Source organism: Engraulis encrasicolus, unplaced genomic scaffold, assembly GCF_034702125.1.
Source record: "Engraulis encrasicolus isolate BLACKSEA-1 unplaced genomic scaffold, IST_EnEncr_1.0 scaffold_50_np1212, whole genome shotgun sequence".
In the NCBI taxonomy this organism is placed as follows: domain Eukaryota; kingdom Metazoa; phylum Chordata; class Actinopteri; order Clupeiformes; family Engraulidae; genus Engraulis; species Engraulis encrasicolus.
Window position 1 is genome coordinate 275,001 of NW_026945819.1, and position 17,500 is coordinate 292,500.

Genomic DNA, 17,500 nt, shown 5'->3' on the forward strand with positions numbered 1-17,500 from the left:
ACAAATTTGTCCAGTGCCTTGGCACTCTACACACACAGTCTCTCTCTCTCACACGCACGCACGTACACACACTTGCGCACACACACACACACACACCATAGTGTTGAGCTGTCGAAGTGTCCGTAACTTACCTGAGAGACGGAGACAGCAGAGAAGCACGACCACCAACATTGTCTGCAGCTTCATACAAGACTCACAAACACCAGCAGCGCTTTATATTCACACGCTAACCCTAACCACACACACACACGCACACACACACACACACACACACACACACACACACACACACACACACACACACACACACATACACACACACACACACACACACACACACACACACACACACACACACACACACGGGCGCTCGCTCGCACACACCACATACCTGTCATTTCCTACAGTAAGTGCTGTTTGTGACCACAACTATTCTAATTTTAATTCTAGGTGGGTTTTTCCAGTTGAAAGAGACCCTCCATGTACATGCAAACAGACACACACACACACACACACACACACACACACACACACACACACACACACACACACACACACACACACACACACACACACACACACACAACACACACACACACAACACACACACACACACACACACACACACACACACACACACACACACACACACACACACACACACACTTCTCTGCAAATGCATTGTGGTGATAACGCTCACATCTTTGCAGTCACAGGAAACCAGACCCCTGCCTCCGACTGGTGGGCTTGTGTGATGCTCACCTAGAATTCAGTGTAGTCATGGTCACACACAGCAGGCCTACTTGAGAAATGACAGGTGTCTCTGAGTGTGTGTGCGTGTGTGTGTGTGTGTGTGTGTGTGCAAGCATCCATGCATCCGTGCACTTTGGCCTTGTGTTTTACTGGAAGTGTGTGTGTGTGTGTGTGTGTGTGTGTGTGTGTGTGTGTGTGTGTGTGTGTGTGTGTGTGTGTGTGTGTGTGTGTGTGTGTGTGTGTGTGTGCATGCACTTTGGCCTTGTTTGCACTTTGGCCTTGTTTGCACTTTGGCCTTGTGTTCTACTGGAAAAGTTTGTACCGTTGACATTCAATACAAATGTCCTCAGCTGCAGTGCATTTACTATTCATTTTCATTACAGTATAAATGAAGTCAATTTATATCACTCTACATTACATTAGAACTGGCAGACGATTTTAACCAAAGCGACTTACAATCGAGGACAACACCATAGCCGACAACCCTTGCAGATACAAAATGCACAGGGAATATATAGACCAATAAGTGCAGATGCCACACACGCACGCACGTGTAACAGGTTTAATTTCTTCCACTCGCCACTGTGTATATTGCTGGTGAAATGCTACGCTGACCCTTTAAGAGCGCAAGTGGTTATGGGAACAAAGCGCTGGTATCTTTCAGTTTGTTTTTGATTATGTAAAGGGTAGGTCACGTTTATAGATTCAGCCCCTTACTTCAAGATACTCTAAATCTAGACATTAACTTACGAGAGTGTAACGTTGTGTGTGGGTGCATTTGCTCCATGGTTATAGATCTGGCTTATGAAAATCTTGCAGTATTTATGAATGCTGACATTCCTTTGTTTCACGCTACTATTTTTAGCCGGTGCCCGGGACGATATGCAGCCCGTCCTCAACCATGCCTTTCTTCAGGTACATGTTGTTATTGGCTTATTTGTCATTATGAATATTCTTGTATATGTGCTCAGTTCGTTTTGGATATGTAAAGGCCGGTGCCCTGGACGATATGCAGCCCGTCCTCAACCATGTCTTAATGTCCTTTCTTCAGAATAAAAGAAGAACCGATTGAAAACACAACACAAGGTCTCGTCTGTTACGCACGCACGAATGCACACACACATACACATACGCACACACTGCTGGAAACTGTCATCATTGTTGGCCTACACAGGTGAAGCTGTCGTCATTGTTAGCCTACACAGGAAAAGCAGGCTAGTCATTAGGAGACATGCCTGATGAAAAGTGAACGTCCATGTTTGGTAATTGTCAAACACAGCACAAAAAATCTTGAGGACCAACCACAAACAAGAGTTAGCTGATGGTAAGATAAGTACACGGGTCTACTGGTTACTCAGATCAGGTACTTGTATTGGAAGGAAACTGAGCTTCTTTTTTTAACTTTGACTTTTCACATCTCTGATCTCCTCTCTATCTCTATCTCCCCACTCTCTCTCTCTCTCTCTCTCTCTCTCTCTCTCTCTCTCTCTCTCTCTCTCTCTCTCTCTCTCTCTCTCTGTCTCTCTCTCTCTCTCTTTCTCTCTCTCTGTCTCTATCCTCCATTTGTAACAGTTCCCATTCTTTCTGTTAGAGCCAAATTGTAGTCATTTGGATTCACATTTTTGAATTTAAATAAGACATTATTAAATATTTCATAGTTTTAGATTAGTCATGATTAAAATATGCTGATTTAGAACTCTATTGTTAAAGCTGAGTTTTGATTGGTTAGCAGGATTCCATGGAATGCCTTAGATATAGGATGAGAGACATGCCACTCAGTTGACGTCTGCACAGCAGGGAAGGCGCGTAGCTTTTTTGACCATGCATGTCCTTGTCCGTATACTGTAGTGATTCTTAACCTGGGGTGCAGGCACCCCCTGGGGGTGTGCCAGAGATTTCAGGGGATGTGCAGAATTTTGTTTGTGTTTGAGGTTGCCAGAGATTTCAGGGGACGTGCAGAATTTTGTTTGTGTTGAGGATGTGACCAAACTTCTGCTTCCAAACATAATAATCAGGCCAAAGGAGGATCATATTAAAACATGTTTTGGTCGCCATGTTAAGTCATTTAAGTCTAAAGCAAGAATCATTGCAATTGATCACTTAAAGGACCAAGCTAAGCCCTTTCCGAGATATTATAATAGGGGCAGCGTTTATTTACATTTTCTAAAAAATAACATAGGTCTACTCCAAATATTTTCCCAAAAGGTACGCTGTTTGCTAGTTGTCTGCTGATGTTTTATAACCTTTCAGATGTTTTTCTGATTAAATAATGTTAATTAAATGTTTTTTTTGAAATGTAAACAAAATGCTGCCCCCATTACAATGATCTCGGAAAAGGCTGGAGAAGAAGAAAGAAAAGCCTCAGGTACTGACAAGTCCAGGGTAGTGTGAGCATTACAACTGCATGTTGAAATTGACTGAACTGATCCTTTAAAGCATTTTTTTAGTGTGTATACACGTGTAGACGTTTGGGTTGGGGTGCGCGGCTTGTCTTGGGCACAGGTTAGGGGGTACTTCAAGAAAAAAGGTTAACCCTTGTGTTGTGTTCGGGTCATTTATGACCCGTTTTCAAGTTTTAGTGTGAAAAAACCACACTTTCCTTTATTTTCTTGGAATGAGGGTTCATCTAATCCTCAATCACAATCATTTAAACACAAAAATATGTTTTATCATTTTAGTAAATTTCAAAGGTGCAAAAACAAAAGTTACATCTGTGGTGTTTGGGTCAAAACTGACCTGGCCATAGCTTTTTGGTTGTTGTATGCACTTCTGAAGAGCTGTTGGTTGACCTTTTTCTTCAGTTTGGTGATTCATGGGGAGGAAAATATATTTCTTGCCTAAAAAAAAAATTGCCAGCTTTTTCATATTACAAATCCAATATGGCTGCCGGACAGTCCCAAACACTACAATACGTCATATCTCTTGTTGTGAAAGGAGTACAGATGTATTTCTGGCGTCTACTCATATGTTTTCAGTTTGGTACCACCATTCCGACACTTTAATTTCACCATTCCGTCACTTGAGGGGAGCTCTCCATGCTCGTGGTGCTTATTGTTTCCCTTAGCGACACTTTACAAATACATACCAAGTTAACCATGAGATGAAAAACAAAAGTAGATTGAAAACAAGTGTTTTTAGGTATTTTCTGGCTGAGTTTTGTTATCACAGGTCAAAAATGACCCGAACACCACAGGTGTATGCAGACTATGAACACAACACAAGGGTTAAGAACCACTGGTACAGTATACTGTACCCATGGCTCCTGCAGTTGACAGAGTAAAATGGGCTTCCATAACTGCTGTTGCCATTATTATCCACCAGAGGGAGCCACTAACAGCTACATCTGAATGCACAGTCCATCAAACTTTGATGTTATGAGCAGCAATGGTATTTGTTGTTCGCAACTTCTTTTGAGTCATATTACCTTCAACTCTCATGGAATTCCACAAGTTGTACATGAAACATCCTGTTATTTTAAATCAATCCCCCCTTACTAAAGCCTCTATTCTCTAGTCTGGTCTTTCTCAACGGGGGCTCTATGGCCCTCCAGGGGGCATCTTCAGGCCCTTGGGGGGCATTGAGAGCAAGACAGCTGAGAGGGGGGCACTCAGTCACAAATGGGGTTGCTGAAAATGCCCATTCAAAATGACAATAATGTTCTGTAAGATCATTGAATGACTCAGATTACACGTCGATGCTATCTCAAGGAGAGCTGGGACCTGTTTGTTCTAGCTCACCCCCACTGAAGATCTGTTTCAAATGCCCACTCCTAGCTGTCGTTGGTTAGAAATAAAATGGAGGGAAAAGTTATATAGTTTTACATTTCATACAGCTAATAATCATACAGAGCAATCAATAATAGCATTCAGAAATGTATTATAATGAGGCTGCGATGTTTCAATAATATTTAATGTCATGTTGTTGGGTGGGGGTCGTTGGTATGCTTGAGGTTAGGGGGTGTTGGCATACTTATGATGAGGTTACGGGGTGTTGGTAGCCTGGTGAACCAGCGCCACCCGCTGGACGGCAAAATGTTTTGTCTACGGGTGGGTCTGGCCTCGCATAATGAAGCCAGAATGCCATGAATCTGGCAAACCAATTACAACGCAAAGATGTGTTTTGAATCAAAGCGGGCAGGGTTTTGAGGGAAGGTTGTTCTCATCAACAATCTTCGGATGTATTATGCATCGAGGCCAGAATAAATTAGACATCCACATTTAGTCTGGTTTATCAGGCTAGGGTGTTGGCATGATTATGATGAGGTTAGGGGGGTGTTGGCATACTTATGATGAGGTTAGGGGGTGTTGGCATACTTATGATGAGGTTAGGGGGTGTTGGCATGATTATGATGAGGTTAGGGGGGTGTTGGCATGATTATGATGAGGTTAGGGGGGTGTTGGCATGATTATGATGAGGTTAGGGGGTGTTGGCATACTTATGATGAGGTTAGGGGGTGTTGGCATGATTATGGTTAGGTCAAGGGGGACATTTCTTCATAAACGCTTGAAAACCATTGCTGTTGAAAATAGGTTATGCCATTTTTTTTTACAACAGTGGTATTTTCTCGGGTGCTGCTATGAATTATTGTTTGGCGGATTAAGTTTGATTAATTATATTTGACGCAGCTCACAGTGACCATATTGGCTAGAGTGTCGTGATATCAGCACCGTGGACACTCCTTGGCACTGCCAGGCCATCGGAGAGATGAAAGTGTCGCTAAGGGAAACATTAAGCACCATGGACAGCTCCCCACAAGTCTCAGAATGGTGACATTTAAGTGTCGGAATGGTGGTATCAAACTGTCGGAATGACGGGACGTCGCAGTGGTGTCATGCCTGAATGGCTGTATCTTGGAATGACGATTGCCCCCCCTTTTTTACAAGATGCCATTGCTCCCTCAATCAGGTAAGTGGTGGGTAGCTGTTTGTCATTAACAGTAAGGAAAGAGGAGGCCGCACAAAGGAGCTGGATGCAATTCATGAAAATCTGTATTGCAAAAGCCGTAATCAATTCAATTTAATTCAATTCAGTTTATTTGCCGGGCTCTTGGTCCACAGTCACGTAATACAGAAGGAAACATAAAAACACAAACAGGACAGACCAGTACAATCACACAGGAACCCCACACACAGAACAGACCAGTACAATCAGACAGGAACCCCACACACAGGACAGACCAGTACAATCACACAGGAACCCCACACACAGGACAGACCAGTACAATCAGACAGGATCCCCACACACAGGGCTGGTCTGGGACCATAAACCAGTCCCGGCATTTTTGGCATAGAACAGCCCGTCACACAGTCCCCTGCTTTTCTACAATACAATAGATGCACGTGGTCCACTGTAATTAAGATAGGCCAATTTGTTGCCCCATCTAAATAGAGGGTTGGTCTCTATGGGAAAACATAGCAAACGAACATACAAACAAAACAAACAAGCACATGAGGACTGCGGGCCCACCGGGAAAATGCCCTGTATGCCAGATGGCCAGTCCAGCCCTGCCCACACACAGCAAACAATAAGAAAAACAAAAAGAAAAAAGTACAATACAAAATAATTAAAATCTATAGAGACATTTTATCCAGTGCGTTCTGAGCCTGCATGAGTACCTTGCGCTACAGACCAATGGGTTAGTGAGTGTCACCATCATGTTACTGGAGGAATCATCCAGGCGCTGTGAAAACTGGTAGATTATTTTTCTTAAAGTGCATGCAGTGTGCTTACTCCTGCATACACAACCGGGGTCATCCCTATGTTCCCCGGGTCCTATGTTCCCCTCAACCCTTTTTTTCCAAAAAGGGTTCTATGTTCCCCCCCTGCTTCCAAGTAGACTGCTGCCACAAGGCAAAGCGCAGGTTGTTGTTGCACCTCTGACAGGTTAGGTTTAGGGATGGTTTTGCTCAGTGCACAAATTTACAACTCAGAAACATTGCATTACTGACAGGTTATGTTTAGGGATGGTTTTGGGAAGGGCACAATTTGAAAACTCGGAAACATACAATGCGGGGAACATAGAAACCTTTTTAGAAGAGGGTCCTATGTTCCCCGGTCCCATACAACTATCTGGCTATCACTAACACCTCTGGGGACCTTAAGTAAAATTCTTAGAGCATCGTTGTATGCAAGTTGTAGTTTCTGCATACTGTTTTTTTTGTAAGACATCCAGAGATGTGCAGTGTATAGCGGTGTGCAGCATGCCTTGAACAGAGCCACTTTGACTTGTGTGGAGTAAAATGTAAATTTACGGGCTATAGTGTTTGCTTGTCACATAGCTTACAGCACTATCTGAGTATGTCATCATTCATATCATCTGTAATCCAGTGGCCTAGGTATTTTATCTTTTTATAAACATCAAGTGGATTATTTGACAATGTAAAAACAGGAAATGTAAGGCTTTTCCTGTTTAGTTCTACAAATTAAAACAGCACTTTTGCTGGAGTTATACTTAATGTCAAATTGTACACCATAGTCAGAGCACATTAAGAAGCTGTTGCAGTCCCCCACTACTAGGACTAAGGGTCACAAGGTCATATGCATGCTTAAAATGATGGACTAGAACACCACCAATCATACAGCAAGCAAACGTCAGCACAGATAAAAGCGGAATACAAAGTAGTATACAAACATTTCGGTACTCTCGTCTAGCCCATCATCAGTGTTCCCAATTTTAAAGTGTCAATCACAGTATACTCATACATATGAATCCTAATTCTTTAATCTTCCCTACTTAATCTTCATCATTTTAAATGACATTTTGAATGCATTTTTTTCATTTGAATTTTGACAATATTTTGGTGTATAAACAAAGTACTGGGGAAGGAAATGCGCCCCCCCCCCCCCCCCCCCCCCCCCCCCCCATTTTGGTCCCATACTGAAAAGGTACCAAACTGTGACCCCAAAACTGAGGTACATACCGAGCTGTGATTTTTGTATACCATTACACCCCTAAAAATTCCTCGTTTACATCATATTACATGACATTACATATTCTAGAAACACAGAAAGAAGTGTTATCATTGTTGTCTGAGCACACATGTTTTTGTGGCAGTGCTTCCCAAACTTTTTTCACATCACGTACCCCTTGGAGCATTTCAGCTCCATCCGGTGCACATCAACAGAAACGTCCACAGATGAATGGGCATAACATTGTTGCAACATGTTCTGTAGCTACATCTGTAGGTCACTGTGAAAGGCTTCCAGCCAGAGATGTAATGGCCCATTAAGGTTGCTAAATTCACGTGTTTTCAACCTGCCATTACTGTTTAGGGATCTCTGCACTTATTAAGGAGAGGGTACTTAGAGGTGTTAATGTTGATTAAAACGTGCTATGGCTAGTAGCCATGTCAACTTTGTAGCCAAAGTTAAAATTTGAATGAAAATGGATGGACCTGTGACTGCGCTACAAGTTATAGGAGTCACCTAAATTGAACACAGATACTTTTTCACTGCTAATTACGGATATTTAGGGTGGTGTTAGAAGGTGACTGCTCTTGGCTAAAAAATGACATTGCATGAACATAACAGTTCGCTAAAAGCATGCTAACAGCATGCTAACAAACACATAGCCTGCAGTCTGCCTGACGAACCAGACCTGACAAAGCTGATTTGGTGAAAATGCCAAAAGTAGCAAGATATTATCTTTCTATTGGGTCATTCCACGCCAAATCTCCGAATCATCCCGCACGACCATCTCAGATTTGGCAGAAAAAAATCAAGGAGGTTCACAAACGTCCCAATAGGAAAAGTGCAAAATTATAGCTCTCAATTCCTCATAGTTTTGTCATTAAAAATGTTTTTGTCAGGTACCCCCCTGACTCATTTGGAACAGACTTCTCAGAGAGCCCACTTTCAGAGTGTTGTATCTAAAAAACTACTTTAAGTAGGTCTTTGTGAATTTCAAGGGGTAACATTTGGAACATGTACTTGTGGAATGTGGATTTTCACATATCCTATGGTCATTTACCACCGTTTTCTGGGGGCTTAAAGTTGCTTGAAAAATTCTCACCTTTGAATTTGTGGGCATCTTTGAAGGACTGTGGTAAGCACAATTTTAAAGACAGAGGTTTGATATGGACACTGTATGTTCCCAACCATTCTGTGCATGTTGTGTTGAAAGACTGATCTTCTGCGATGAACAGTTTAGAAGATATGAAGTCTTTAAAATGGAAAAACTGAAACTTGGTGCCATCTTTGCCACGTTATTTAAAAAAAATGTCACGACTCACCACCATATTATCAACAGTTTTGGAAAGATTAGATGTCTGTTCTTAACATATCCAAAAACTGGGATGGTATTCTGCCTCATTTGGTCACAATGATTTTTTAAAAACCCACTGTTGTGTCACTTCCACTGCTCCTATGAAAATCTGATATTGGGGGGCAACTTTGCCTTGCTATACAAAAACAATGACAGCAATCACCACAATGAACTGAACAGTTTTGGAAAGATAGGATGTCTGTTTGTAACATATCCAAAAACTGGGATGGTGTTTTGCATCAATGTCTTGTAACAACTCTTGAAAAACCCTTTGCTGTTACATCAGCAGCTCCTGTGAAAATGCCTAAGTCACATGAATTACCAGGGGCGGAGCTATAGGGGGACAAGCAAGGCATTTGTCCAGGGCCCTCCTGAATTTGTGGTAGGGGCCATAATCATGACCTTTGCAGACTTTTGGGTGCCAATCTATTTGGGCTGACACAGTGAATGACAGGCAGTTTGACTTGGGCATTTTTGATACAAGAAATGTGACTTGAGTATTTTTGAAGCACACAATAAGAAACAGTTGAGTGATTTATATACCATTATTATTTTTCTTTTAGTTTTTAGGTAACAACATTTTTTGGTAACTAAATGTTCGTGAATTAAAGGTTATGGCCATGTGTTTAAACCTCAACACTGTAGGAGTTAACATTTTGCCATTATACCATAAAGTAAGTCTTGAATTGCAGTAGTGATAAATTAATTAAATCATTCTGATTGGTAAAGTAGCATTGTTATGACATAGTCTTGATACAGGATGTTTACCAAACTTTATTTCAGGATGTGTTTTTTTTAAAACAAATTTCTGTCAGCTGTAAAGATATTCTGATGAAAAAGTAATGAAATAAGAAACACAACACCGATGTTCCCATTTACTTCATTTAAATTTTGTGACATTTCAGGCAATTTTGGTCCCTCCTCAGACATAAAAGATTTACTTCATTACATTGCAAATTTCACATGACTTCTGCAACATTGCTCTGTTTATAAAGCTGCATATCACATTTTTCAACACACTGACCTTTGCCATGAACCAATACAATGCGCTAGGTTCCTCGGTCATGGTTAGGACTGGGGCGGGGCCAAGTTCTATGAACAGGTCACCTTTGTCATGGTTTTTTTGGGGGGGTGGGACACTTGTATTATCATGGAGAAGAGAAAAAAACAGTGATGATGCAAAAGGAGACAGTTCGTAAGGAGGTAACCTGACTAAACAGCTGTCCTGCCCCTCCAATCACCATGACTGAGCTACCCTGAGCATGGTGCTAGGCCACTGCAATACTGACTGAATGCTCACTGAGGGACGCTTCTGTCATAGAGCTAATCAATGGAAGTATCATTATATGATGTTCTATATTGACTCTGATGAGTTTGCACAATTGGACATGCACGTGTGCATGGAGTGCAATAGAAACCAAATGTGGGGAAAAAATAGTTACATGATAAAAGATAATATCTCAAACACAATCCAAAATAATCCACAGCAGACCTTAGAACTTCACCAAAGTTGGTAAATAAGTTATTAAAGATTGATATGAATTGTAATAAAAAGCATTGAGATGTAGTGATAGTCAGGATGTACTTGTTTCAAGATCTACGGGGATGTTTCAGTGATTCAACATTTCATCACTTTATTCCAGTATTTGGTTTTCAGTGCCTAAAGATGAAGTTTACACACGTCTATAACCTTTGATTTACTGAAATGTAGTTTCAGGAAAAAGCTGAAAAAAAACTCTGTCAACAGCCACTTTTACTTTTTTGCCGTATTATATTGAGTGTGTCGAAAATGCTCAAGTCAAATATCTTGTATCAAAAATGTCTGACTCAAATTGCTCAAGTCATTCACAGTGGCGGAACAATTGTACATAGGGCCTCATGGCAAATACTGGTAGATAGGGCCCCCGTGTAGCCTGCAAAGATCAGAGCAGGGGCCCCACCTCAATAGAGCAGCAAGCTGAAGATGTCACACAGCCGTTTTTACAAGTCCATTCTTAAAAAATGAGACAGAGCACCACCCCAGTTTTTGGATATGTTAAAAACAGACATTGAGTCTTTCTAAAACTGTAAATGTCATAGTGGTGAGTTCTGTCATTTCTTTTGTATAACATGGAGAAGATGCTTCTAATATCAATGTTTCATAGGAGCTATGGAAGTCACCCAACAGTGGGTTTTTGAAAAATCATTGTGACCAAATGAGGCAGAATACCATCACAGTTTTTGGAAATGTTAAGAACAGACATCTAATCTTTCCAAAACTGTTGATAATATGGTGGTGAGTCGTGACATTTTTTTTTAATGCCATGGCAAAGATGGCACCAAGTTTCAGATTTTCCATTTTAAAGACTTCATATCTTCTAAACTGTTCATCGCAGAAGATCAGTCTTTCAACACAACATGCATAGAATGGTTGGGAACATACAGTGTCCATATCAAACCTCTGTCTTTAAAACTGTGCTTACCACAGTCCTTCAAAGATGCCCACAAATTCAAAGGTGAGAATTTTTCAAGCAACTTTAAGCCCCCAGAAAACGGTGGTAAATGACAAGAGGATAAGTGAAAATCGACATTTCACAAGTACATGTTCCAAATGTTACCCCTTGAAATTTGTAAGGACCTACTTAAAGCAGTTTTTTGGATACGGCAATCTGAAAGTGGGCTCTCTGAGAACTCTGTTCCGAACGAGTCAGGGGGGTACCTGACAAAAACATTTTTAATGACAAAACTGTGAGGAATTGAGAGCTATAATTTTGCACTTTTCCTATTGGGACGTTTGTGAACCTCCTTGATTTTTTTCTGCCAAATCTGAGATGGTCGTGCGGGATGATTCGGAGATTTGGCATGGAATGACCCTATTGGCGTAATCACAGGTAAGCTACTTGTGGATTGAAGCACATAGTCCCAGAAACTCTTCACCAACTCCAGAAAGTAACGTGATGTTGCTTTGTTGCCATTCATTTGATGCTGCACTATGCAGACTGGAGGAGACTGCCACAGTGTGTCTCCTCCTCGGGGGGATGGAACTTAGGGTGTCTGTAACGTCCACGAAGACAATATCCACGTGAAAACGCAAATGCCTGCAAATCGCTGGTCTGTCACCTGTCGCCTACTGTGTCTACTCCTCACAGCGGCATTTAAAAGTCTTCCATGAAATCCAACATCAACATCAATTAAAATATTCTAGGTGACTGGAAAGCAAACATGAAATAACACCTAATTGAGCGGGGAAAAATCATTCTGCTCTAATATTAAAGTGAAAAGGAGATTACAGAACATTTCACATTGTAGTTTGTATAATGTGTGCATGCAAAATTGCAAATATTCATTGACATTTGTCCAGAAAGGGTTGTAGCCCAAGATTGCCTGATTTTTTTTTTTTTGTAATTATTTATTTTTCATGGAAAATCGTGATAAAAAAACTCGAAATAGATATTTTATGTTAAAAAACCGTGATAAGAATTTGCCGATGGGCCCCCTAGCTAAATTCGCCTTAGGCCCCCAAATGGCTAAGTCCACTACAGGCTGCTATTGCTCATTTGGTTATGACCCCAATTTGCTCCTGACTCCAGCCTAGCCTAGTGAGCTAAACCCCTACCGCAAAAAGTTGAGGCCTAATGCAGACCATTCTCTTCTCTTCTCTTCTCTTCTCTTCTCTTCTCTTCTCTTCTCTTCTCTTCTCTTCTCTTCTCTTCTCTCCTTGCCTCGCTTCGTCCCCTCTTCTCTTCTCTTCTCTTCTCTTCTCTTCTCTTCTCTTCTCTTCTCTTCTCTTCTCTTCTCTTCTCTTCTCTTCTCTTCTCTTCTCTTCATGACCACACCTTTCTGTTGAGGCTGCACAGAGTTGTGACAAGCGGGGTTCAGGAAGTCGGTTGGTGACATAATTCCTTTAGATTCAAATAATTGTATTCTGTGGCTTTCTATTTGCCAGAGACTAACACAGAGCCACTACATAAGAAACAAAGATGAGGTGAAAATCATTTGAAAGGAATTACCTTTACCTTCACTTCCTGGAACTTTTTTGGAACTATGCCAATGGGGATCTGTATGTGGATCTGTATGTGAAAGGCTCTATGACCTGCCATTGTTTTCTAAACATGGAACACAGAGGTCTGATCTCACAAAATTACGTGGAATGGACATGGACATTTGGGACTAGGGGAGAGTATCTCCAACCACCTCCCGATACGATACGCATCCTGATATAGGGGTCACGCTACAATATATCATGTGTGTCGCAATATTTTAGACCTTCATTTTTTTTGTTTATATTCATATTTTTAGAGAATAGACATGAAGGACCAAGTGTTACTTTTTTTCTGTAGAGCAACAGTTACACTGTAGTCAATGTAATGTAAAAGACTGCCTTCACAAAACGGTAGGTCTGACAGTTGCTGAGTAGCATTCAAAATTCAATTCATGCTATTAAATGAAGTATCGATACTGACACCTCCGATATGATACGCGTATCGTGAAGAGGCCCGTGAAGATATATCCTGATGCTGATAATTTGAACACATCCTTATTTGGGACAGGAAATCAATGTGATCATGTTGGTGGGATTAGCCCAACTCTTACTTCCATTGCTGTGGACTGGAGAGGTTTTGTCAGAGGACGCGCTCAGCTTATTGGAAAAAATGAATGTCTTGAGGCTAAGATGGACCAGTTCACACCAGACACACACACAACACATTCATTGTCATTTGCATGGGATTTATATGAACTAATTGTACACTCAAATAAACTGATCGCTAGAATTTCCACATAGGTCAAAAATGTGTATATGTGGAATAACACAGACATTGCTTTAAAATAAAGACACATTATGAACATATTCAAATAAAAAAGACAGATATTTACAACCAGAAATGTAGGACAAATTGGGAACTTTAGTACTCTATATAATCTATCATTTAACAAATCCATAGGATTGAACCCAGGTTGCATGAATGGCAGGCAAAGACTTTACCACTAGACTATGGTTAAAACTCAGATGCAGAAAGAGGCAGAGGCAAGCCAGGTTCAAGTTCAAAGTTTTCAAAGTCTCAAAGTTTCAAAAAGTGCAAACAAGGCTTGGCAGAGTTCAATATCAAAGTAACGCAAATAATCCATAGGCAAACATAAAAGTCAAATAAAAATCCAGGAAAAAGTCAAAGCACAGATGATCCTTCCAAGCAATTAGCAAAATTTCAAACAAAGTCAAGAGCACTTACAGAGTTGTGTGTTCACAAGACTGGAAAAACCAAGACTGAGCAAGGGGCAAAAAACAGAGGAAGCTTATAAGCAGTAGTCAATCAATCAAGAAACAGGTGAGGGTACCAATTACATGAGTACCTGACTAGGTGAAATCAACAAGGAACCAAGGCACATGGCAGAATGGCAAAACAAAAAACACAAACGAGGACATCTAGTGGCCAACAAAGTTCAAAACAGTCAAAACCTCACAGTAGGCCTACATCTCGTTTCTCACCTCCTCATCGAAGAGCCCAGTGAGCGTTTGGAAATCAATGTGTGCATCAGGTATAATAATAGCAGTGCATTAGGACGTAATTCACACTTCAGTTCATAGTCAGTGTCAGAACATATTCACTGTGGGAGTATTACATTACATTTGGCTCAGGAAATATACAGGACAATGAGTGCAGATGCCAAGTATGGTTGGTAGTCTATGGTGGGTCTTGGCCTGCACAGGCATTGGTACGGCGTTCATTTTAGGACATCCTCAGATATCAGACTCCGATATCAGACTCACATAAAACTCTGTCAGTCTGAGGGGGAAAATGATCATCCTCAGACAAAACTTTGTCGTCCTCAGAAAAAAAATTGTCATCCTCAGACAAAACGTTGTCATCCTCAGAAAAAACATTGTCGTCCTCAGAAAAAACATTGTCATCCTCAGAAAAAACTTTGTCATCCTCGGAAAATTTTTTGTCGTCCTCAGAAAAATAGTTGTCGTCTTCAGAAAAAAATGACATCAGTTCTCAGCATCAGCCTCAGAAAAAATGTTGTCGTCCTCAGACAAAACTTTGTCATCCTCAGAAGAAAAATGGTCATCCTCAGACAAAACTTTGTCATCCTCACAAAAAAATTGTCATCCTCAGACAAAACTTTCTCATTCTCACAAAAAAAAAATTCATCCTCGGACAAAACTTTGTCATCCTCGGACAAAACTTTATCATCCTCAGACAAAACTTTGTCATCCTCAGACAAAACTTTGTCATCCTCACAAAAATAATTGTCATCCTCAGACAAAACTTTGTCGTCCTCAGACAAAACTTTGTCATCTTCGGACAAAACTTTATCATCCTCGGACAAAACTTTGTCATCCTCACAAAAAAAATTGTCATCCTCGGACAAAACTTTGTCATCCTCAGAAAAAAAATTGTCATCCTCAGACAAAACTTTGTCATCCTCAGACAAAACTTTGTCGTCCTCAGACAAAACTTTGTCATCCTCAGACAAAACTTTGTCGTCCTCAGAAAAATCATTGTCATCCTCAGACAAAACTTTGTCGTCCTCAGACAAAACTTTGTCATCCTCGGACAAAACTTTATCATCCTCAGACAAAACTTTGTCATCCTCAGAAAAAAAATTGTCATCCTCAGACAAAACTTTGTCATCCTCAGAAAAAAAATTGTCATCCTCAGACAAAACTTTGTCATCCTCAGACAAAACATTGTCGTCCTCAGACAAAACTTTGTCATCCTCGGACAAAACTTTATCATCCTCAGACAAAACTTTGTCATCCTCACAAAAAAAATTGTCATCCTCAGACAAAACTTTGTCGTCCTCAGACAAAACCTTGTCATCCTCAGACAAAACTTTGTCATCCTCAGACAAAACTTTGTCATCCTCACAAAAAATTGTCATCCTCAGACAAAACTTTGTCATCCTCAGACAAAACATTGTCATCCTCAGACAAAACTTTGTCATCCTCACAAAAAAATTGCCATTAAACAAACTGTGAAACTTTATTTTAGCGTTACATCTATTAGCACTCACTTAATCATACAATATTAATGCCTGTGTTAGTCACTTGTAAGTCATGTACTAAGCGAAATCAGAAAGTTGTTAGACATTTATTCGCAAATGTCTTGTTCATGTACAATAAGGGATTTATTACCAATATAACCTTAGTAAGGACCTAGTAGACCTAGATTTATATTTATCAATAAGTAGTAAGTGCCAGAATACAAAATGTATAAGCTCCAGACACACTAATTTCACAATGTGTTGTTGTGGACTGTGACTTAGGTTCACCTGTTCACCTAATCCTGTCGAATTAATTAGGCTACCTTTGCCAAAATAATTTATGATTGTTGGCCTAGGCCTACGTTCACAACAGGGCTTTGAACCGTTATTTTTTTCCAAACGTTCCGTTCCGAACAGAAACAGAATTATAACGTTTCCGGTTATGGGTTCCACCAATAAATTGACGTTCCCGAACCGGTTAGAACAAAAAAATATTGTTCCCGGAACGGTTAATTTCGTTCCTGTCAGCTGATTACTCCCCGTAGGCCTAACTGATGTTAATTAACCAAGAAAGACGGAAGTGCAAATGACTCGGCCTACATTCCAAACTGTTTATTCAAGAGGATGAAAAAAATATCCTCCAGAATTTTGTCATTCAGGGACGACCTAAGCGGAGAAGAGGAGAATAAACCTCAATGATGAAAATGTGTGCTCCACGCTGACTTGGGTCACGGGGAGCGCTATGATAGACATTGTGAGTTTGTGCATATTTGAAGCGGCCATGGATGCCCAATAACGTTGAACATTCTCGGTGCGCTTTACACGCGCTTCTCTGCAATGTCTTACAATGATGCAATGGAAACTCTGCCCTATTGTATGACAGTGGTTTCTCTTATTTAAGATGTGGAGTGGAGACTTTGTAATCCACAGCTCTCACTCCATTCAGTGTCTGATGTCACACAGGATGTGAACCTCAGCTGTCATGGTAACAGAAAAATAATTACTTTTTTTTTAGTTTGAGGAACGGTATTAACCGGTATTAACCGGTTACCATTATTTTTAAATGAGTGTTCCCGTTCCAGAACATAAAAAATAATAACGTTTCCGGTTTCGTTTCTGTTCCCTGTAAAATACAAAAAGTTTCCGGTTTTCGTTTTCGTTCCTTGAACCGGTTCAAAGCCCTGGTTCACAGTGCTCGTAAAATTTATTACATCCCCTTCTCTACATTTAAAGATAACACCAAGTTGTTTGCGAGATGGACAGGGATCAGAAAGCCAGACAGCATGCATAATGGCCGAGCACCGGCAAATATTCCACACAGGTGTGCCTGCGCCATTCAAAGGAATAGGGTGGGACTGTCTCCTTTGACGCCAGCTCCAACACCAGTGATATCAACCTAAAAAATTGCTCATCAGCAGGCAGCCTATAGCCTAGGCTACACCCTCTTTGAAGTTCACAAACAATCATGTAAAATTAATTACAGCTGCCTAAAATATGTGTGAAGTGGAAGTGAATTGT